This window comes from Castor canadensis, chromosome 3 (assembly GCF_047511655.1).
Source record: "Castor canadensis chromosome 3, mCasCan1.hap1v2, whole genome shotgun sequence".
Lineage (NCBI taxonomy): Eukaryota > Metazoa > Chordata > Mammalia > Rodentia > Castoridae > Castor > Castor canadensis.
The window spans coordinates 129432641-129456352 of NC_133388.1; positions in this window are offsets into that span (position 1 = coordinate 129432641).

Genomic DNA, 23712 nt, shown 5'->3' on the forward strand with positions numbered 1-23712 from the left:
TTTATGGGTGAGGTGTGAGGCTGTGAATAAGATCCATGGTGATGGGAATGAGGGGAGTCATGGATTCAAGGCTGTAGCTTAAGTGGGCCAAGTTAACTCCTGAATTATTGTGAATATATTTTGTCTCTGACTCTAAATAATTCTCTTCAAACCTTGAATCTTTTTTTTCTAATTGTTTTGTTGTTGTGCTGGGTGAGGGTACATTGTGGCATTTACAAAAGTTCTTACAATATTTATCATACTTGAATTCACCCCCTCCACCATTCTCCTTTATGTCCCCGTCCCCCCATTCCTGGAATAGTTTCAGCAGGTATCATTTTTAAAATTACATACATGTGTAAAACTTTGACTCTTGATATCTTGTTTCACAGGAGTAAAACCTGACTACATTCTTGTCCACCCTTGACTCACTGAGCTTTGGTTGATTCATTCATAATGATTGATTCATTATTATGAATCCTAAATAGGCCTGCATAATTTATTCCCTGTACCACTACATTTAATGTATTGGAATACCTTTATCATCTTAAATTGCATAACAGACATAATACTGTTTTTTATTTATAATGGAAACTTTATTATTAAGCCTTTTCTAGATTGGGAACAGAGATACTTAAAATAGTCCTCTGACTGGTCAGTCTCCTTCATATTGGGAGGCACCAGAGAAATTGGGATGGTTTTCATTGTTTATGAGTAAATGAGTAACGTTTATAAACACATCTTCCAATCAAGTTTTCCTGAAGGGTTTTTTTTTCCCTATTGCTTCTACTTAGAACAAAAATGGATTATGGCCTTATAGTAGATGCTTTTAAGTCAATCTGAATTTATTGCAACACATTTCTTAAAACCTTAGTCTTGTTAAGAATTAAAAACAGTATACAGAAAACCTCAACATCACAGGATTCCAGGGAAGTTACCTTTGCAACAATAGTGGACTGAGTTTTGGGATATTGGAAAGTGTTGTTTTCACTTTAAGGGTCTCATAAAAATCCTGGGATTCTATTTCAATTTTGAAATGTTTTGGTATTATCAAAAATAAATGAATAACCATTTCTAGGGCTGTCCAAGTAGACTAGAGATGGTTATTTCATGTTTGAACTTAAGTAGTCTGGGGCACTATAGGTGTAGCTCAAGAGCTTCTGCTTTGCAACCACGAAGCCCTGAGTTCAAACCTCACTTCCACCAAAAACAATACAAAACAAAACAAAAACCAGAAGTTAAGTAGTTTGGGGGATCCTGAAAGTAACATGCTAAATTTTCTTCACTAGGCTTATACCTGATTCAAATGATGGGCTCCAAATGCTGGAAAAAATCTCTGGATTAATTAATAAGACTCAGGAGTCAGTCAGTAAGACAAATAGTTTTACTTCTGCAGAAGGGAGTGCAACTGACAAAGTAAGCACACTGAGAGGGAAGTCCACTCGGGTTTTTATTCCTGATGCAACACTGTTCCCTTCTCCTATTGGTAGGAGTCAGTGTTCACAGTCTTTCTCTATTAACTGTAGATGAGGTAACGGGCAAGTTTAACATTTAACATTCTGGAAAGCCACAAGTTAAGCAAGCATAATGAGCTACTGCTTTAAAGTGGATTTATCTGAGTTGCTATTTCTTTGAAAGAAAAGACAAGTTATCCCCCCTACAAAGATTCTTTGTGTGCCCAAGTGATTAAGTTGACTGAGAAAAATCTGGGTCCATAGATGTTGCAATAATTGCTAATATTTCTGATAGCAGTACTTTGAGAAATGTAAAATAATCACAGTTTGAATTTTTGTTATTAAATGACATACTCGTTTTCTTTTTCTTTTTCAGTCTGTGAGAAAAGAAAGTGCCTTAGTTTTCAATCCCAGAAACCATTTCTTCTGTGTTCTCATCTTTTCATAGCTGCCTTCACTAATCCCCGTAACAAGACTTACTTTTGCTCCAGTTCCTGCTCAAATACTGAATCAGGAAGGTAGACTTTTTATTAGTCTCAGCCCTAATCTTGTGACATTTAGAGTGAAGACATCTTTTCTAGAGGTAAGTGGATCCCAGTGAAGATTCAGTATCCTTTGTTTATAGCTTCTGTTAATATTTAACATAATTACTTTTTAAATAAATTTGTATTAGATATACTCATTATACAGGGGTATTCATAGTGACAATTCCAATTAGACTTATATTGTACATTAATTATATTGCCCCCATCGTCTCTCCCCCTCAACCTCCTCCCTGCCCCACTTAAAGCAATTGCAAGAGGTTTCTTAGTTCTACTTCATATAGGTGTATGAAGTCCATCAACCATATACCAGCTCCTTAATCTCCTTCATTCACCCTCCCCCTCCCACTGGTATACCCCCCACACACTTTACCTATTTTACAGTCCTCTTTTTTGTTATTAATATTTAAGTTGATGTTCAAAGGGGGTTGTCAATGTATGCCCACTGTGGGTGCACTTTACTTTGGTCCATTCAACCCCTTCCATTGCTCTCCCTTACTCCTTTACCTCCCACCCTCATTTTTCAACAACTTTCAGCGTATATCTTTATATCCTCTACCTTCATCTTATTTTACAATATTACTAATGCTCTGTCAGTCTACTTTTCCTTTCCCTCTTTTTTATTATAAGTTTTTATTGGGATATACTCACTATACAGGAGAGGATTCGTAGTAACAATTCCAGTTAGACTTATATTGTACTTTATTTACATTGCACCCATTGTTAATATAAGCCCATTAACTTCTTGCATATTTTATATTTATTCCATTTGTTTTTATCCCATTGTACTTTGTTTTTTCTACCTTCTTTGGGATTAATCAGATCTTTTAAAAGTGGCCTAGTCTTTCTATCTTTTAAAAATAATTTTTAGTGGTTGCTCTAGGAAATATTTCATGGATTCTTACCTTATCACACTTTACCTTGAATTTGAAGAACACTTTATGTGATATATAAAAATTTTATAACAAGCAGTTTAGATGTATTCCACATTCCATTCTTTATGCTATTGTATTTTACTTCTATCAACATTACAAATTCCATAATACAGTTATTATTTTATCTTTAGTCAATTGACTTTTAGAGTTTTTTTAAATGAAAAATACTCCTTCATATATACCAAAATATTTATGATTTTCAGTGCCTCCCTGTCTCTCCTCTCCCTCTTTTCCTTCCTTCCTTTCCTTCTTTCATCCTTTTCTTCTCCCTCCCTCTTTACTTTTTCTCCCTCCCTCCTTCCCTCCCTCCCTCCCTTCCTTCCTTCCTTCCCTCTTTCCTTCCTTCCTTCCTTCCTTCTTTCCTTCCATGTATTCATTTTTCCATGGTTTAGCCTAAAGAAATTCCTTCAGCATTTGTCACAGTGTGGGTCTGCTAGTGTCAATTTCTCTCAACTTTTATTTACCTAAAATAGATTTTGCATTCATTTATAAATGAGTTTTTCCAGATACACATTAAGCCTGCTTATTTGTGGATTTATTACTGCAGTGTTGACCAAGTACAGTCAAAATTAATTAATTAGTTCAAAAGAAATTTCAAAAACAAAATTTTAAATTCTTACATGTGCATTCCTCAGCTCAGCTGATGTGAAGAGGCTTTCAGTTAGTCCTGGGATATTGTCAGTTGTGTTGAAATTGTTGGATAATCTGCTGAGTGCTTCCCTGGCCTTAATTTTGTGAAAATATGCCTTCCCAAACTGCAACATGAGGTTCCCCCAAAATGAGGTATAAATTATAGTAATTCTTCTAACTCAAAAAGGGAGCATAATGGGTTTAATTAATTGATAGAGTAAAAATTTGAGATATGTTGAAATGTGGCACATCTTTAGCAGAAGCTGGGTAACATTATGGGAAAAATGAATCCAGCATCCACAGTACAATGCTGAATTCTGTATATCTGGAACATGCATGGTTTTTCCTCAGTGGTAGTCTCCTTAGAGCCATTTACCTAAGATATCAAGGTCTATTGCACAATTAAGATTTTGCTTTCACTCTTCTGTTTTATTATCTTCTTTTTCTTTTTTTTTCCTCCTGATTCTAAGCTGGTCACCATTTTTACTCTTAAATGTATGCAATGTGTTTTTTCTCCGGTATACTTTTAAGATTTTCTTTCTTTTTTTTTTTTTTGGTACTGGAGTTTGAACTCAGGACCTTCACCTTGAGCCACTCTACCACCACATTTTTATGATGGGTTTTTTTCAAGGTAGGATCTCATGAACTATTTTCCCTAACTAGTCTTGAACTGTGATCCTCCTGATCTCTGACTCCTGAGTAGCTAGGATTACAGGCATGAGCCACTGGTGCCTGGCTTAAGATTTTCTCTTTATATTTGATTTTTAGTAGTTTTACTATTATGTCTTTCTTTTATATCTGTTCTGTATGAGATTTTCTAAGACTTGTATTTGAAGGTTGACTTTTTTAAACAAATTAGAGAAAAATTAGCTATGATTTCCTCAAATCTTTGTCCCATCCTGTCTCGCTGTTCCTTTTGAGATGCTGATTATTGACATGTTAGGCCATTTGATATTGGTCCACAGGTCGGTGAAATTCTGTTCATTAATTTTTTTCAGCTGTTCTTTTAGTTTCATATTGGAAGATTCTTACTGGCCTGACTTAAGTTCACCAATCATTTCTTCTTGAAGTATTCAATCTGCTGCTAATCCTAACCAGTGACTTTTAATATCAGATATTATGTTTTTCAATTCTAAGATACCCTATTTGTTTAATTTTAGAATTTTTATACCTTTCTTGAGATTCATTACTTCTCATCACCTCTTCACCTTTAGCTGTCTGTTTTCCTATAGATTTTTTAACATGTCACTTTTATTGATTTTAAAATTCCTTTTTTTTTTTTTTTTTAACAGGGTCTTACTATGTTGCCTTGGTTTGCCTTGAGCTCCTGGGCTCAGGTGCTTCTCCTGTCTCAACCTAACAAGTCCCAAACTGGTCTCAGGTTGGGACCATGCTCTTGAGATATGATACCTGGTCTCTATTTAAAAATTCTTGAATGCTAATTCTAATATCTGAGCCATTTTGGTGTCTATTTATAATAAATCTTTTAACTTTAAAAATTAGGCTTACATTTTCTTGCATCTTTGTAGATAGTCATTTTTATTCATGTATTGAACATTGTAAAAGATATGATATGGAATCTCTAGATTCTGTCATCTTGGAAAACTGTGATGCTTTGTTTTACTTAGTACTATGACATAGATACTAGTCTTAAATGAGGTCCACTGTTGGCCAATGGTTCATCTGAGGTTTCAGTGGAAAATCCAAAGTGTTAACCAAGTCTCTAATTTTTCATGGCTTGAACTCCAAACTCTGTCTCCCTAAGGTGAGGAAAAAATGCTGAAATCTCTGCTAAACTCTTTTATTCTACCTTCTGCTACTTTCCACTGAGTTCCTTGGAGTATAGCATTATGTCCTCACAATTAGGGAGTCAGTCAAGAATTTGAGGAGTTCTCTCCACAGATTTTTGGGACCCTTTCTTTTGACTAGGATTTCCCTTAGTTTACAGCAACCCAGAAGTCCTATACTCTGATGTCTGAATCCTCAGCCCAATGAGACTGTTGCCTAAATTTTCTCTAGAGGAAGTTTTCAAATTACAGATCAGTTTATTTAATAGTTATCAAATTATCTAGATTTTCTATTCTTCGGTCAGCCTTATTCTTTTTTTTCTATTTTAAACTTAAATTTCAAATTTGTTGGCATAAGATGGTGTGTTAATCAGCTTTCCATTACTGTAAAAAATACCTGATATAATCAACTTATAAAGAGAAAAGTTTACTTTGGCTCACAGTTTTGGAGATTTCAATCTATGATTGCTTGACCCTGTTGCTTTGGGTATATAGTGACACATCGTTTGGGAGACTGGAGTAGAGCACAATCAATCACCTCATGAGCCAGGAAGAAAAAGAAAAATGATCCTAGTTCCATCTCCTTTGAGGCCACTTCCCAGTAAGTGCTCTCTTCCCCTGCCCCCAACTCTCTTTCTCTCTCTCTTTGGTGGTACTGGGGTTTGAACTCAGGGCTTTGTGATTGCCTGGCAGACACTGTACCACTTGAGTCACCATGCCTCCAACTAGACCCCATCTCTTAAAGTTTCCACCATCTCCCAATAGTGCCAACCTGAACACATGGGGCCTTTGAGGACATTCAGATCCAAACTATAGCAGATGTGCATAATACCCTTCTTCAGCTTTTTCTATTATATGTAAGAACAGTATTGATACCCTTTCTCATTCTTGATTTTAGTTAATTCTGTCCACTTTGTCCCTTTATTAATTTTGCCATATTTTTTGTTTGGCTTTGGTTTTTAGTTTTTTGAGATCGTAGTCTTAGTTTTTAGCTGCAGGCTAGCCTTGAATTTTTGATCCTTCTGTTTCTACCTCCTGAGTGCTGAGATTATAGATGTGTACCACCATGGGCCAGCTTTGCCAGGATTTTAAAAAACTCAAAGAACTAACTTTGGATTGTTTAACCTCTATGTTGTATGTTTTATTAGTTTCTGATTTTCTTTCTTCTGCCTTCTTTGAATTTAATTTTCTATTTTCCCAACTTCTTTAGACAGATGTTTAGAATATTGAATTTTCAGCCATTCTTCTTTCCTCCTCTATTTCCCTCTAAGAACGGACTAGCTTCAAATCTAATGTGAATAAAAAATAAAATTGGATTTTATTTAAGTCATTGGTTTTTTATGTTAAATATAGCAAACATATCCTAAAAATATGTAATGACTGAGTTTCACGTATCAGTAAAAGAGTAGAGACAAAGAAACAGCTATAGTATGTAGAGTTGAAAACACAAGTTCAATGGAGACTGGAACTCACAGCTAACTGGAACCATGAGAACATAAACTACTTTTCTACTCCATTCCACACCCATGGTGTTCACAAAATCTAGAAAAGTGTATTTAACTTTCCAAAAGAGATTATGGAGTTTAATGCTACTTGTATTAAGATTTCAGGAGTCAAGAGATCTTGCATAGCATTTAGTACATTTTTGCTTAGCTTTGCTGAGATACGTGTGGGTTTTAGTATCTATCTTTATCCTAATATTCTAAATGCACACATAAAGTGTTCTGGATCAGAGGCAGAATAGTTATTATCCTTTATACTACAGTAGCTGTGTTAGTCCCCTTTTCCCAAGTGCTCACTCCTGGGTGACAAGTGGCTGGAGATGTTCCATAGGTAAAGGAAGGAGAGAAGGAGGAAACAAACCTTGTCCCCTGGAGATAAGATAGAAAGGATTCTCAGTTTTCACTCTAACCTTTTGGGATGAAAATACATTTCTCCATGGGCCACATGAGTCCTGGTGTCTTTTTTTTTTTATGATCTAGAGATGTTTCCAGGGTGCTGGGCCTTATTTTTCCTTGAAATATAAACACAGACCATGACAATTCTGGGATCCTCTATCTTGAGTTTTTTCACTGTTTGGAGAGCTATAAATTAATTTCTTAAGGCTTGTTCTGACCCCAGAAAACTTCAACTCTGTAGAAACACATGCAAAAAAGTGTTTTCTCTAAACTCCACAATGGCTCTGTATCAAAGCAAACACTGTCATCCCTTCTTTTTCCTGTTATACTGACATTTTATTTTTTAATAAATTTTTATTAGGATATATTCATTATACAAGGGGTGATTCATAGTGATAATTCTGACTAGACTTATATTGTACATTATTTACATTGCCCCCATTCTCTCTCCCCCTCAACCGTCTCCCCGCCCCATCCCTTTTTACTTACATCATACTCTCCTAAAAATGTCAGAAGAGTCCATGTCTAAGCTCTAGGCTTATGTCTTTTACCTTTCCTTAGGTTTATTCCAAAGACATCTTTTTTCTTTCATTTGAATTGCTTCTCTTTCTATCCCCAGTGTCTAGTATTATCGTCTAAAAGTATCTCTAAAGAGCATGAATAGCCATTTATATATTCTGGATCTAAAGTTTTTTAGTTGACTTAAAAGAAAACAGGAGTAAAATTACCTTTGCTAGATTTTTTTTCATACTTGCTAGGCAGGTACTATGCCACTTGAGCCATGCTCCCAGCCCTCTACTAGTATTTTGACTGTGGGAAATTAGGAAATTTGACAGCTCAGGACTTGCATGATGAAATCACTGGTAATACCAACATCTACTGATGGAGATAGGTCTATTGGCCCTCTAAGTGGTCCCCTTATCTATGAGGGGGGATATACTCCAAGACCCCCATTGAATTTCTGCAACCACAGACACTACTAAACTTTATATATAAAGTTTCATTTATAAATTAGACAGGTGAGGCATTAATAACAGATAATAAATAGAAAAATTCTAACAATATACCATAATAAAATTTATGTGCATATACTCTCTCCTTCAAAATATTCTTACTGTACTTTTTCATGTTCATTTTACATGTACCTTTTCATATTCATTTTATTGCTTCTTTTTGGCATATCCAAGTAGCCAGCATCACTACACTTGTGCTTTGGAACCATTGTTAAGTAAAATAAGGGCTACTTAAATACAAGCACTGTGTTACCATGACAGTTGATCTGATAACTTAGACAGCTACTAAGTGACTAACAGGTAGGTGTCTTATATTAGACAAAGGGGTGATTTATGTCCTATGCAGGACAAAGAGGAATGGTGCAAGATTTCCTCATGCTGTTCAGCGGGTATGCAATTAAAAACTTGTAAGTTGTCTATTTTAGAATTTTTCCACTTAATATTTTTGATTAACAGTTGACTATAGGTAACTGAAAATGCACAGTGAAAACACTGATAACGTGGGAATTTGTAGCTCCTGCATTGATTTAATCATCATTTCTTCTGCTTGTTGTAGTTATAAGTATTCCCTTTGGTGATCAGCTGTCCCTTTACAGACGCTTAATTGGTACACCTGTAGAAGCAAAAGCTTTTTAATTTGCCCTAATCAGGAACATTGGGTCATCTGTGTTTTTATGACCTTATGGAATATAGGACAGCTATTGAAGAGCAATATTAGGGTTCTTCTATACGTGCAATTAGGGAGTATATATAGATCAGTCATACTAGGGTAAATTATTTACAGACCTCAGTGGCTTATAAGCATCAGAGATGATGATGACATTGGATCTGCTCATGTTATTCTCACTTAATCTACCCTCTAGAACAACAGAAGAGAAAATTTGGTCAACTATGCTGAAGTCTTAAAGATTTGGACTAGAAGTGACACAGTCTCTTCCATTCACATTTCCTTAGCAAAAGCAAGTCATGCCTAAGTCAAAGCATTGGTGATATGCAGTCTTACCATGGGCCTGCAGAAGGACAGAAAGTCTCAGTGCATAGTGCTAATGACATTTCAGTGTAATTCACAAATTCAGAGTAGGTGACCATTTAGGGTTTGGGAGTAAACGTTCCTTTTCACCTTATTCTAAATTTTTGATAAAGATAGTATGTGGTAGGCTAAAACCATTGAGGGCTTCCTTCTGTCTCATCAGTAAAATAAGTTAGAATTGTTCTTAGCAGCTTCAGAATTATGCAAGCCTCACAGCAATCTTATACACAGACTTTCCATTACCTATTTTGGCTGTTCAGAGGCAACCCCACCTCTTTGCTTACTTCCCAGTTCTTGGTTGTACAATGTGTTACCATCTCGGTCTTTGTTAGTGAAGAGTTTAGACAGAGAGAAATGACCAGACAGAACATGTATAAAGTAAAGAAAGTAAAAAACACCCAGATTTCAAGAGTGCATTTCTGTTCACCTGTATATAAGTATAGAGATTCTGAGTAACATTCATGGAATTGAAAAGCTTTGTTGAGGCTAGCCAGGAAGAAGGCAATAAAAGATTGCCTTCTTTTATAATAATAAATAGTTTCTTATAATAAAAGAAACTAGATTCCAGTTTCACATAATGACTCAGAACAGAGTGACACAGAGAGATAATTTCAGAAGATGTGAAGACCAGGCACAGGTCTGAGCCTTGGTCCCTGTCTGAGGGCTATTGTTGCATCTCACCTACCCCCACATAGTCCCCTTCCTCAAATGCACCCCCAGCATTGTGCTGAGATATTGATGCTCTCAGTCCTCAGGAGACAGTGCCCTGTCTAGAGAGACAGAAGCCTGAACTTTGAGCTGTGTGCATGTCATCATCTCCTGTATTGTTCTTATTATAAAAAAGATTGGGAAATAATCTCTTGCCTCTTCATGGCCACTTCCAGTAGTGTTTATCCAGTGATATTTGAACTTCATGAATTTACAGATCCCTGAAATGAAGGACCATTGTATCTTGTATGGTAACAGTAGGCTCCTACTTTGAGCTTTCTTTTCAGATCTGGGGCTGTGTTTCAGTGAGTCCCCTTCAGCTCTTGTGTTAGTCAGCTGCCATACCAAAGTGTCACACACAGGGGTCTCAAATCAACAGTATTTATTGTCTCAAAGTTGTGGATTCTGAAAATCCAAGATCAAGGTGCCAGCTTCATTGGATTCTGGTGAGGGCCCTCTTCCAACTTGCTGATAGCTGCTTTCTTACTGTGTCCCCACATGATGAAAAAAGGGGGGAGGAAGAGATTCTGGTGCTTATTCTACTGGAAACTGATATTAGGTGATTATTGTTTTTATTGTTGTTGTTATTTTTTGAGGAGCAGTCTCACTACATTGCCCAGGCAAGTCTTCAGCCTCAGGGTAACTATGCCCATAGGCATGAGCCTCCGCACCTGGCTTGGTCAATTTTTTTTTTTTTTTTAATTCTCCAAGAAGAATTCTGGTAAATACAAATATAGTCAGCTCAATCTCATTGGATATATGCATTTTTAATCATACAAAGATCTTTTAAGATTACATCCTATCTATTCTTGGATTCACAAAGTGTTTCTTGGCATGTGGATGAAGTGCAAATGAAAGCAAAAGCTACGCAATGTGACAAATGTCCACAAGAGGGACCAGGAGCCCACAGCCTTCAACTGTAACTTGAGACTCCAGTCCCAGGTCCAAATTCCTGATCATTTACATGCAAACTAGCTTTAAAATATGCATAGTAATAGCTATGCATTTTTTTATGCATAAAATGCATACTGATGGTTACATTTTTTCAATAAGTCTAGGATTGAATAAAGTAAAATTAAAGCCTTTATCTCCCTATATGCGACTGCAGAGGTAACTAGTGAGGCCCCAGAAGAATCACAGGTGCCCAAAAACTCCTGCTCTGTCAGCCTGTTCCTGAGTTATGGCATCCTTGCAGGAGCTTTTCCAGGGGCAAAGGGTTAGGATGGGGCTTGGCCCAGTCGAGAGAGGATGCAGAGGAGCAAGAAGGACAAGCCTGCTCAGTTGCCTGCTTCTGCAGAGTGGCTGCCAACTCCGAGGTAGATTTGGGCCTGTGGGACATACAGAAGCCCAGATTGCCAGATTCAAGACACCTGGGTAGCCAGAGGCCAGGAAAGGGGCAAAGACTGTTGGCTCAGAAAATTGCCCCAATTTTGGGCTCTAAGTATATTAAAGTCCTAGGGCTGCCAAAACGACTTATTGCAACTGGGTGGCAATAAAACAATGGAAATGTATTTTTTCCCAGTTGTGCAGGTTAGAAGTCTGAAGTGGAGGTGTGATTGGTCATTTCTGGCTTCTTTGAGGGTAAATCATTACATGGCTCTTTCTTGGCTTCTGGTGGGACCAGAAATTTTGGGGTGCTTTGGCATGTAGATGTGGCACTTCAATCTCCCCTTCTATCTTCATGTCACCTTCTTCTCTATGGTGTGGCCCTCTGTCTTCTTTCTGTCTCTTATGAGGACACTCGTTGCATTTAGGGCCTGCCCTAATCCAGGATAATCTCATTTCAGACTGCACCTTAGTTACATCTGCAAAGGCCTTTATTCCAAATCAAGGCAAAATCTGAGGTTCCAGATGGACATTAATACTTGGTATGACACTCTTCTACCTCTACACCATGTATATGGTAAATATCTTATTTACTTAGAGCTGATGTGCCCTTTTAGGGGCATTCATATTCCTTTGAGGGTGACTGCTCATTTGTTAGATTGTGAAACACTTGGTATGGAAATGTTTGATTATGTTGAAAATCATTCACTTCATCTAAGAAATTTAAAAATTACATTTATCAATGAAAGAAAAGAAAAAGATATTAAAATAGACTTTTAGCTGTCATACTTTTTTGCACAATTATAAAGTATTTTAAAAATTTAAATTATATACTAATAAAAATTAAGTTTTTTTATCAAATGGTATCCCTAAATAATTAGGTAAAAAATTTTGTTGGTGGAAGTGGGTGTTTGAAAGCATCAAATAATTTTTTAAAAAGCCTCAATCAGGAATTACATAAACCATATATTAAAATTATATTAGTGATGGCACACTTAGAAATATATTATATATTTGAAAATAATTTTCATAGGTTTAAAATTAGTATTTAGCTTCTTCTCAGATACTTTGTAGTTTTAATCATGATTTTAGGATATAAAGAAAGCATCATGATTTTCTTTTTGTAACCAACCTCCATATAGATGTCCCTAAATCCCTTCAAGTTTGTCCCAAAATATGGGACAATTATTTTGCTGTTAATCATAACCTAAAAAAGGTATAACTATTGTCATAGTGTCCTTTTTATAAACACATTGTTTATATGTGTAGGCACACACATAAAATTAAATTGTAAACCACATATTAATATTTTATATTTACTGTAAATATTTTAAGAATTTTATGTTTTTATGTGAAATTGTAGTATGCATATGAAGTAGAATGTGACTATTTTTCTTTGGACATAAAGTTTATTTATAAGTATGTGTGGAACTACTACTTTGAAAAACTTGTCCTGTGTAGTGTGCGTGCCTGTAATCCTGCAGGAGGCTGAGGCAGGAGAATCACAAATTTGAGGCCAACCTGGGCAACTTAGTGAGATACTGTATCAAAATAAAAACAAAATTTTTTTTTTTTTTTTCGGTGCTGGGCACTGAACTCAGGGCCTTGCACTTGCCAGGGAAGCGCTCTTCCACTGAGCTAAATCCCCAACCCTAAAAACAAAAATTTTTAAAAGGGCTTGGGAATATTGCTCAGTGATGGAGTACTTGCCTAGCATACAATGAGGCCTTGGATTCAATCCCTAGTACTGCAAAAATAAATCAAATAATACATAAAATAGTGCATATTTCTCTACAGTTTTGTTCAATGAGTGTTTGATAATATATTCATCAGTCTACTACTAATAACATGTTTCTGGATTTATTTTTGTTATTATAAATAGTGCTGCATTGAATATATGTGAAAAAAATGTGAACAGATTCCAAAAATAGAATTGAGATGTCAAAGGCTATGTAAGGTTTAACTTTTTGATAGATTCTGTCAAATTGCTAGCAAAGGCTAGCACCAATTTACTGTTCACTTAAAGTTTACAAGGGCATCTGTTTTCCCACACCATTTCCAGCAGTCTTTTAAATTGACAAAGTTGAAAAATGCTGCCTTCTTTCTTACTTTAATTATGGGTGAGAAAATAAATAGAGATGATGAGAAACAGAGTCCTCTTGCTAGATAATTTGACAGTCACCCTTAGGAGAAAGCATGAGAACTTCATTGAAATCCAGCTCTTAATTATTCTAAGATAAAAAGGAGGTAGCAAAAGAAAAGCAGGAAAGCTATTAACATGATAAATAAGTATTTATCACATTGAGAGCATTTTAGCCATTATAAAAATGGACATTGACATCTGACATAGTGTCTTGCACACTGGAAGGAGATGTTGAGATACAAGTATCCTGGCACTGATACCTGGATTAGAGTCTTATATATAATCAGTCTAACATGATATTTGTATACATAATTAATGGTAAAATTTGGGGTATATCATTGAACCCTGTTTAACCATTCCATATCTATTTTCTTATGTGCATAAAAGAAGGTTATTAGGATCTCAGAATCTTAAATTTTTTTTGCCAATCAAGGAATACCTAGTTTCAATAAACATTGTTACTGATGAGAATTTCCAAAACAAAAACCTTTCTATTTTAATTCTCCAGTAGGTGGTGATATGACACCAAAAACTGATACTGAGTCAGTAACTTGGATAGGACTTTTCCCCTCAGGATTCATTTTAGAAACACTTTTTGCATAGTAGTAAAATTTTGATGTTATAAAAGAATGCACTTATAAATTTTATTGTGACATTTTATGTACTCACTTAGGATATCAATTGTTAATTTGTTCTTTTTAATGTCTATACAAATTGAGTTCTGAATTCGATTAATAACCTAAGATGACATGATTTTCAATCTGTAATAGTTTCCTCAGTTCAATTAATTTTACAAACAGTTTAGTTTTAATTAAATGATTTACATAATTAGAGTAATTGAGGGTGGGACAGAGAGCAGTGCTAGGAATTCAACCCCAGGCCTTGCACATGCTAAGCAAGTATTATACTACTGAGTTATGACCCCAGCTCTACATTGCTGAAACTTAAAATATGTGGTGGGAAAAGAGTTGAACAAAAGTCTCAAGTAAGGCCTTCAGCCATCTGGTTAGAAAGTCAACTTTTACTAATCATACAATTATATGGAAAAATTTGTTAAATGTACAAAAATTAGAAGTTCAATAAACATTTCAAGATTTGAAAAAGCTTTTCAAAAAAGTCATTTACATACTTACATTAATGACAGATAGTTAGAAAATAAAAAAATAGTATAATAACTTATTGACAAAAACTTTGCCTAAATACGTAGTGATTATTTTGGAACAAAATACATACTGACAATATTATAAGACCTTAGTAAGGGAAATAAAGAAAGACAGTTATAATTTCAGAGATTCAATGTAGTAAAAATGAAAATAATACTTGAGTTAAACATAGAGTAAATGTAAACACTCATTAAGTGCCCCTATAGACTTTTATAGAAGTTGACAAGATCGCAGTAAAATATTCTGGGAAAAGTAGCAAGCAAGCACACAAAATAATTTTTTATAACAATAGTTGACATTTTATAAAATTGCTAAATAGTTTACAAAACTTTTGTTAAAATTAAATGGTAACTGGAGGGCAGCATTAAAAGTTATCATGAAAATAGAAACAACTTTAGGAATGGATTATTATGTTAAAGATGCCTTACCCCCAAAGCAAACATATTTACTGATGCTTAGATAAAATACTTTATAGGAATTAATCTTGATGACTGCCACAACCAAATAGTGACTGTCAATGTGCAGGTTTAAAGCTCTAAGTAGAGTTATTTTGTGCTACTTCTAAAAAATTTCATGAAATTCTGCTTTATCTTAAAGCAAATGATTTAGATAGGAATGAAAAAATCACAGAAAGAATTGTTACACATTATTTCCTTGGCAAGACATGTAATCTGGCTGTTAAGGTTTTAAATAGGACAGGCAATAATCTCAGTTGATTTAGGAGGTATTGTCTAAATGAAGGATGGGAGATGAGCTCAGAGAACGTGCATAATTTGTTTTTTAAAGAAAGAATGAATAAATCCTGCCTACCCACACTCTTGCTATCTGAACACAGGAACTTAAAAGACTTGGCCAAGTGTTCTCAGAACCCTTTAATCCTGATTCAGGAATAGAATACATTGAGATAATTGGGGATATTTGTATATTATGATAGATTTAACCAAAATTGAAAGGAGAAACCTGAGAAAGGAGCCTAAGAAAACCAAAGTCTGCTTTAGCCAAGTATAGAATGATTCATAGATATAAAAGTGTTCCTTCTGTCTCCTGCACACAGTTAGTGCACTGCTCCCAGCCTGTATTTGTGTGGTCATGTGGTTTCATCTTTCAAAGCCTGGCCCTCAGAAACCTCCTGTGTGCCCCTGACACTCTTCCCCCACCTCCTAACTCCATGCAGAGGAACTGTCTGAGGATACCAGAACCCCAGGGGATGGCAAAGCCCGGGTCCCTCAGCTGCTACCCATTTCCAACATTTGTATTCAACTTTTTTGTTGTTGTTACTGGGAATTGAACCCAGGGCTTCAGCATGTTAGGCAAGTGCACTACCTCTTGAGCCATGCTCCCAACACTTTTGTTTCAGTATTATTTAAATGTCATTTTATCGGTGCAAATTAATTGTACAAAAGTGTTTCATTGTGATATTTCCATACCTGTAATGCTCTGATCAAATTACTGATTCTGATCTATTACTCTTTGATAACCCTCTACCCCTATCCTTTTTAATAATTGTTAGTTATACTATTTTCAAACATATATAATGTACTTCAGTCATATTCACTCATTATCCTCTTCTTTCTCCCTTCCACTCTCACTGGCTCTCTCCCAAATAGTCCTCTTCTTGCAATCATATATTGTTATCATTATTATTAAGAACTAGATTCTGCATTTAAGTGAAAATGTGACATTTGTCTTTCTGAGCTTGGCTTGTCTTGCTTAGCATAATGATCTCCAGTTTCATTCATTCTCCTGCAAGTGGCATAATTTCATTCACTGTTGGTGGGAATGTAAATTGGTGCAGTCACTATGGAAATCAGTATGGAGGCTTCTCAAAATACTAAAAATAGAACTGCCATATGATCCTGCTATGCCATTCCTGGGCATACATCTCTGAAGGAATGTAAGTCAGTATACAATAGAAATACCTGCACACCTATGTTTATTGTAGCATTATTCATAATAGCCCAGCTATGGAAGCAATCTAAGTACCCAACAACCAATGAATAGATAAAGAAAATGTGGTATATAATCACAATGGAGTATTATTCAGCCATAATGAATAATGTATTCGATTTTGCATGAGTGAAAAATAGACATTTACTGCGAAATCTCGGGATTTGTTTTACAGACACTAGTGTTACTCTAGTTAATAAATGTTACTGGATTTTTATTTCTATTCATCAAAATATAGATTTTCTTAATTGAAATTAAAGCATGAATGATAAATTTAATATGCTGCTTTATTCTCTTAATTTTTCCATCAGATTATTTTTGTATTAAAGTGTTGACATGCTGACAATTTCTAAAACCTGTATTAGTATTTTATACACATGAAATATTCTATTTTACTACTCATGTTTGAATGCTTTGTACTAGACTTCCAATTTTCACCATAATAAATTATGCTAGTACTTCTTATATCAATAATTTGGGGACTTTACTCAAAATGGAATTATCTGGTGAAAAAATAAAAAGGGGATGTGTGGTCAGTGGCCATTCTACACTATACGAATTCCTAAAAATTACTGAGCTGTGCAAAATTATATAGCATGTTCCATGGAAGGAAAAAATGAAAACTTAAACTTTGTTAAAATTAAAAACTTTTGCTCTGTAAAAGAAACTGTTTAGGGAATGAGAAGATAAGTTAGATTTTGAGAAAAACCTTGGAAACACATACCCAATAAAGAACTGCCTTCCATACTATACAAAGAACTCATAAAACTCAGTATCAAAACAAATGACCCAATTAAAAAATGGCAAAAGACTTTAAAAGATACCTCACTATGATGTACAGATGGCCAATAATCATATGAAAAAGATGCTTAGCATCATATGTCATCAGGTAATTGCAATTAAAATAATGAGACACCACTACACATCAGTTAGAATGGCTAGAAAATACAGAATACTGGCAACCCCAAAGATAGCAAAGATGTGGAGCAGTAACAACTCTCATTCATTCCTGGAGGAAATGCAAAATGGTTCAGTGAGTTTGGAAGACTGTTTCGTGGTTCCTAACAAAACTAAACATTGTCTCACCATGCAAACCAACAGTCACATTCCATGTTATTTATCAAAATGAGTTGAAAATTTACGTCCACACAAAAATCTGCATGTAAATGTTTACAGCAGTGCGGTAGTCAGTTTTTCCATTGCTATGACAAAATACCAAATAAAAACAACTTAAAAGAGGAAAGATTTATTGTGGCTCACAGTTTCAGAGGTTTTAGTCCATGGTCAGTTGGCCCCATTGCTTTTCAGGACTGTAGCAAGCCAGAAACATGGTAGAAGGGCATGCTTACCTTGCAGTGTCCCAGAAGAACAACAGGAAGGTTGTGGGAACAAAATACACCCTTCAAAGCACAACCCAAGTGACCCATTTCATCCAACCAGGCCCTACTTCCTAGTTTCCGGCACTTCCCAATAATGCCATTAAATTATTAATCCATTAATGAACTGATCCCATGATTAGGCCAGAGCCTTCATGCATGATCCAATCACTTCCCTAAAGCCCCACCTCTGAATATTGCACTGGGGATCAAGCCTTCAATGCATGAGCCTTTTTTGGGGGGGGTTGGGATACTTCACATTCAAACCATAATAAGCAGTTTGCTCAAACTTGGAATAAATCAAGATGTTCTTCAGTAGGTAAGTGGATAAACTGTGGTACATCCAAACATTGGAATATTACTCAGCAATAAAAAGAAATGATCTAATCAAAAAATGGAGGAATCTTAATGCATGTTGCTAAATGAAAGAAATCAATCTGAGAAAGCGCTATATTGTACAATTCTAACTATGTGCCTTTCAAGAAAAGGTAAAACTGTGGAGATAACCAAAAAAAGATCAATGGTTGCCAGAAGGTAGGGGAAGAAAGAGAAGAATGGGTGGAGCACAGGGAGTTTCAGAAAAGTGAAATGTTTCCATGTGATACTGTAATGAAGGATACATGTCCTTGTACATTTGTCAAAACCCATAGAATGTACAAGAGGGGGTGAACCTAATGCAAACAGTTGCCTTTGGCAAATAAGGTATCAATATTGCCTTATCAAGTGTAACAAATCTGCTGCAGTAGAACAGAATGTTAATTAGTAGTAGGGAAACTGTGTATGGAACTCTGGTGCCTAGTCAATTTTTTGTAAACCTAAATCTGTTCTAAAAAATAAAATCAATTACTAAAAAGGAATAAAGAACCAACAACAAACAAATGCACATGATATGACAAAATGAGATAGGGGGCATGGCACTCAAATACCTTGTCAGTGATATACATTGATTAGAAAGGAAATGATATTTAAAAAATAGTTATGAATATGAGAAAAAATTTAAAAATCAAAAAGTTCCAGTGTTGGTGTGATAGCAAAAAAACAGTTGAACTTATTCATTGTTGCTCAGAGTAACAGTGATATGATATCCATTATGGGTACCATAATATAATATCCATGTTGATGGATGTGGGTCACACTTGGTAAATGGAGGTAGCTGGATGCTTTGAGGGGAGTGTGTGCATTTTCTGTATTTTTTCCACTCAGTTTAACTGCAATATTCTTAGCATTTCTTACAGACAAAATCATGCAGAAGAAAATGATAAATTCAAATCATGGTCAAATTATTCCTAAATAAATAAGTTAATTAATTGTGCTAGAACAAATGCAGTTTTCAAAGCAAGATTATCACAAAACTGGCTATGGTATTAAAAGGCTTATTAAAAACACTGGTATTTAGCTCTGCCATTTTTATTCCACAAATTCCACCTCTGGAGCAATGATTTTCACCTCTTTTTGCCAATTTATTCAGATAATTAGACCCATATTGTTTTTAAAAATGTCTCAATTTCTAGTTCTTTGCACATAAGTTTTAGAAATTAACCACTGATGGGCTGGGGGCTGGTGGCTCAAGTGGTAAAGCACTTGCATCTCAAGCAGGAGACCCTGAGCTCAAACCCCAGTATCAACAAAAAAACAGAGAGAGAAAGAAAAGAAATAGACCGCTAGCATTTGCTTGGCTCTTGTACACTTTTCATGCTCTTGCTCACCCCCACATTCTTCCAGCATTATATTAGTAGACACTCTTTATTATTACAGCTTTATAAATACTGCCTGTTATCAAGTCACGTAACCTGTTATGAACATCTCTACTTTCTAGCACAATTTCTGTCCTGAACTTTGAGTCTTTGTATTTATGTTGGTTCATTTAACAGATAAGTAGTATTAATGGATTTATTTACTTTTCTTCTCTGCATGTCAATTTTGATAATTTCTCTATGTTCTTTAAAAGAATATTACCTCTGTAATTTTACAATTGTGTTTTGTTGACATGTATAGCTTTACACCTTAACCCATTTAGAATTTATTATGGTTTATTTATTTTTCTGTGTTGGTGATCGAATCTAAGACCTTGAGCATGCTAGGCAAGTGATCTATCAATGAGCTAAATCCCCAATTCAGAGTTTATTGTGTTTTATCATATGACAAATAAATCAAACTCTTCTTCATAGAAATATTCAATACTTTAAGCATTTCATTGTCAGTAATCTTCCCTCTTTGACTTTGCTTTATTAGTTTGTCTTAGAATCATGTACAAGTAATTGTTCATGCCATCTATATGCATTTATTGTTTATCATTTATTCATATGTGCATACATTATATGGGCCCTTCCTTCTCCCCTCCAACCCCTTGCTTCCAGGCAGAACATGTTCTGCCCTCTTTTCCAATTTCATTGAAGAGAAAACATGAGAGATAATAAGAAAGACGTAACATTTTTGCTAGTTGAGATAAGGATAGCTATACAGAGAGAAAGCATTGCTTCCGTGCACATGTATATTACAACCTGAATTGATTCATCTCTATCAGATCTCTTCTCTACTTCCTGGTCACCTTCCCATACTGGCCTCTGTCAGTTTAAGATTACTTTATTTGCTCCTCTACAGTGGGCACATCAAACACTTTCAAGTTTTGGGTTTCCTGCCTTTCCCTATTCCTCCTGTATGTGCTCTCCCCTTAGCGTGTGACCCATGTCCAATAATACTACTGCATTTGTTTTAGGTCCAATGTCTGCATATGAGGGAGAACATGATGATTTTTGGCCTTCTGAGCCTGGCTAACTTCACTTAAAATGATATTCTCCAGTTCTATCCATTTACTTGTGAATGACAAAATTTCATTCTTTTTTGTGACTGAGTAAAATTCCATTGTGTATAAACACTACATTTTCTTAATCCATTTGTCAGTAGTGGGGCATCTTGGCTGTTTCCTTAACTTGGCTGTTGTGAACAGTGCTGCAATAAACATGGGTGTACAGGGGCTTTGGAATAACCTGAGTCACATTCCTTTGAGTATATCCCTAGCAGTGGGATTGCTGGATCATATGGCAATCTATGTTTAGTTTTTTAAGAAGTCTCTATATTGTTTTCCAAAATGGTTGTTCTAGCTTACATTCCCACCAGCACTGTATGAGGGTTCCTTTTTCCCGCATACTCGCCAAAATTTGTTGTTGGTGGTGTTATTTATATAGCTATGCTAACAGGAGTGAGGTGATATCTCAGTGTGGTTTTGATTTGCATTTCCTTTATGGCAAGGGATGGTGAAAATTGTTTTCATGTATTTTTTGGCCATCTGGATTTCTTCCTTTGAAAAAGTTCTGTTTAGTTCAATTGCCCACTTCTTTATTGCTTCATTGACTTTGGAGGAGTTTAATTTTTTGAGCTCCCTATATATTCTGGTTATTAGTCCTTTGTTTGATGTATAGCCAGCGAATATATTTTCCCACTCTGTGGGTGGCCTCTTTAATTTAGAGACCATTTCTTTTGTTGTGCAGAAGCTTTTTAATTTCATGTAGTTCCATTTGTCCATCCTCTCCCTTAGTTGCTGGGCTGCTGGAGTTCTATTGAGGCCTTGCTTATACCTATTACTTCCAGGGTATTCCCTGTTCTTTCCTGTACTAACTTCAGAGTTTAGGTCTGATATTTACATCCTTAAGCCACTTTGAGTTGATACTAGTACAGGGTGATAGACATGATCTAGTTTCATTTTTTGCAAACAGATAACCACTTTTCCCAGCAACATTTGTTGAAAAGGCTGTCTATTCTCCATCGTATGTTTTTAGCACCTTTGTCAAAAATAAGGTGGGCATAGCTGTGTGGATTCATATACGAGTCCTCTTGTGTGTTCCACTGGTCTTCATATCTATTTTGTGCCAGTACCATGCTGTTTTTATTGATATGGCTCTGTAATATAGTTTAAAGTCGGGTATTGTGATACCTCTAGAATTCCTCTTTGTGCTGAGTATTGCCTTAGCTATTCATGGTCTCTTGTGTTTCCAAATGAACTTTAGGGTAGATTTTTCAATCTCTGTGATTAATGTCATTGAGATTTTCATGGGAATTGCATTGAACATATAGATTGCTTTTGGTAGTATAGCCATTTTACTATGTTGTTTCTACCAATCCATGAGCACAGAAGATTTTTCAACCTTCTATAGTCTTTCTCAATCTTTTTCTTCAGAAGTTTGTAGTTCTCCTTGTAGAGGTCATTCACATCCTTTGTTAAGTTTACTCCCAGATATTTGACTTTTTTTGAGGCTATTGTAAATGGCATTGTTTTCATATATTCTTTCTCAATTTGTTCATTGTTGGTATATAAAAAAGCTACTGGTTTTTGTGAGTAGATTTTGTATCCTGTCCCACTGCTGAAGCTGTTTATGGTGTCTAGGAATTTTTGGGTAGAGATTTTTGGGTCCTTGAGGTATAGGATCATGTTGTCTGCAAATAGGGATATTTTGACAGTTTCTTTACCTATTAGTATTCCTTTTATTTCTTCTTCTTGCCTTATTGCTCTTACTAGGAATTCCAGGACTATGTTGAATAGGAGTGGGGAGAGTGGGCACCCTTGTCTTGTTCCTGATTTTAGGGGAAATAGTTTCAGTTTTTCTCCATTAAGTATGATGTTGGCTATAGGTTTGTCATACATCACCTTTATAACATTGAGGTACACTCCTTCTATTCCTAGTTTTCTTAGATCTGGTGTTGAATCTTATTAAAGGATTTTTCTGCATCTTTTGAGATGATCAAGTGTTTTTTGTCTTTGCTGTATTACACTTATTCATTTGTTGAACACCCCTGCATCCCTGGGATGAAGCCAGCTTGGTCATGGTGAATGATCTTTCTGATATGCTGTTGGATTTGGTTTGCCATTATTTCATTGAGGATTTTTGCATCGATTTTCATTAAGGAGATTGGCCTATAGTTCTCCTTTTTGGATGTGTCTTTTTCTGGTTTTGGGATGAGTGTAATACTAGCTTCATAGAATGAGTTAGGCAGAATACCATCCCATTCTATTTTGTGGAAAAGTTTAAGGAGAGTTGGTATTAGTTCTTCTTTAAAGGTCTGATAGAATTCATCAGAGACTCCATCAGGTCCCGGGATTTTCTTTTTTGGGAGACTCTTTATTGTTGCTTCAATTTCATTTCATGTTACAGATCTGTTTAGGTGGTTAATATCCTCTTGATTCAGTTTTGGATGGTCATAAGTATCTAGAAATTTGTCCATTTCTTCAAGATTTTCAAATTTATTGGAATATATGTTCTCAAGTAGTCTCTGATGAGTCCCTGGATTTCTTTGGTGTTTCTTGTTATCTCCACTTAGTTGTTCCTGATTTTACTAATTTGGGTCTTTTCTCTCCTCATTTTAGTCAGATTTGCCAAGAGTTTGTCAATCTTGTTTATTTTTTCAAAGAACCAGCTTTTTGTTTAGTTGATTCTTTGTATGTGATTTTTTTTTGTCTCTATTTCATTAATTTTGGGCATTATTTTTATTATTTCTCTCCTGTTTGATGTGGGTTTTGCTTGTTCTTGTTTTTCTAGGAGTTTGAGATGTAGCATTAGGTCATTTATTTGAGATCCTTCTGTCCTTTTAGTATATGCACTCATGGCTATGAACTTTCCTCTTAGCCTTTGCTATGTCCCATAGGTTCTGGTAGGTCAGGTTTTCATTTTAATTAACTTCCAGGAATCTTTTAATTTCCTCTTTTATTTCCTCAGTGACCCACTGATCATTGAGCAATGTGTTGTTCTGCTTCCAATTGTTTGCATATTTTTTACTATTGTTTTTGTT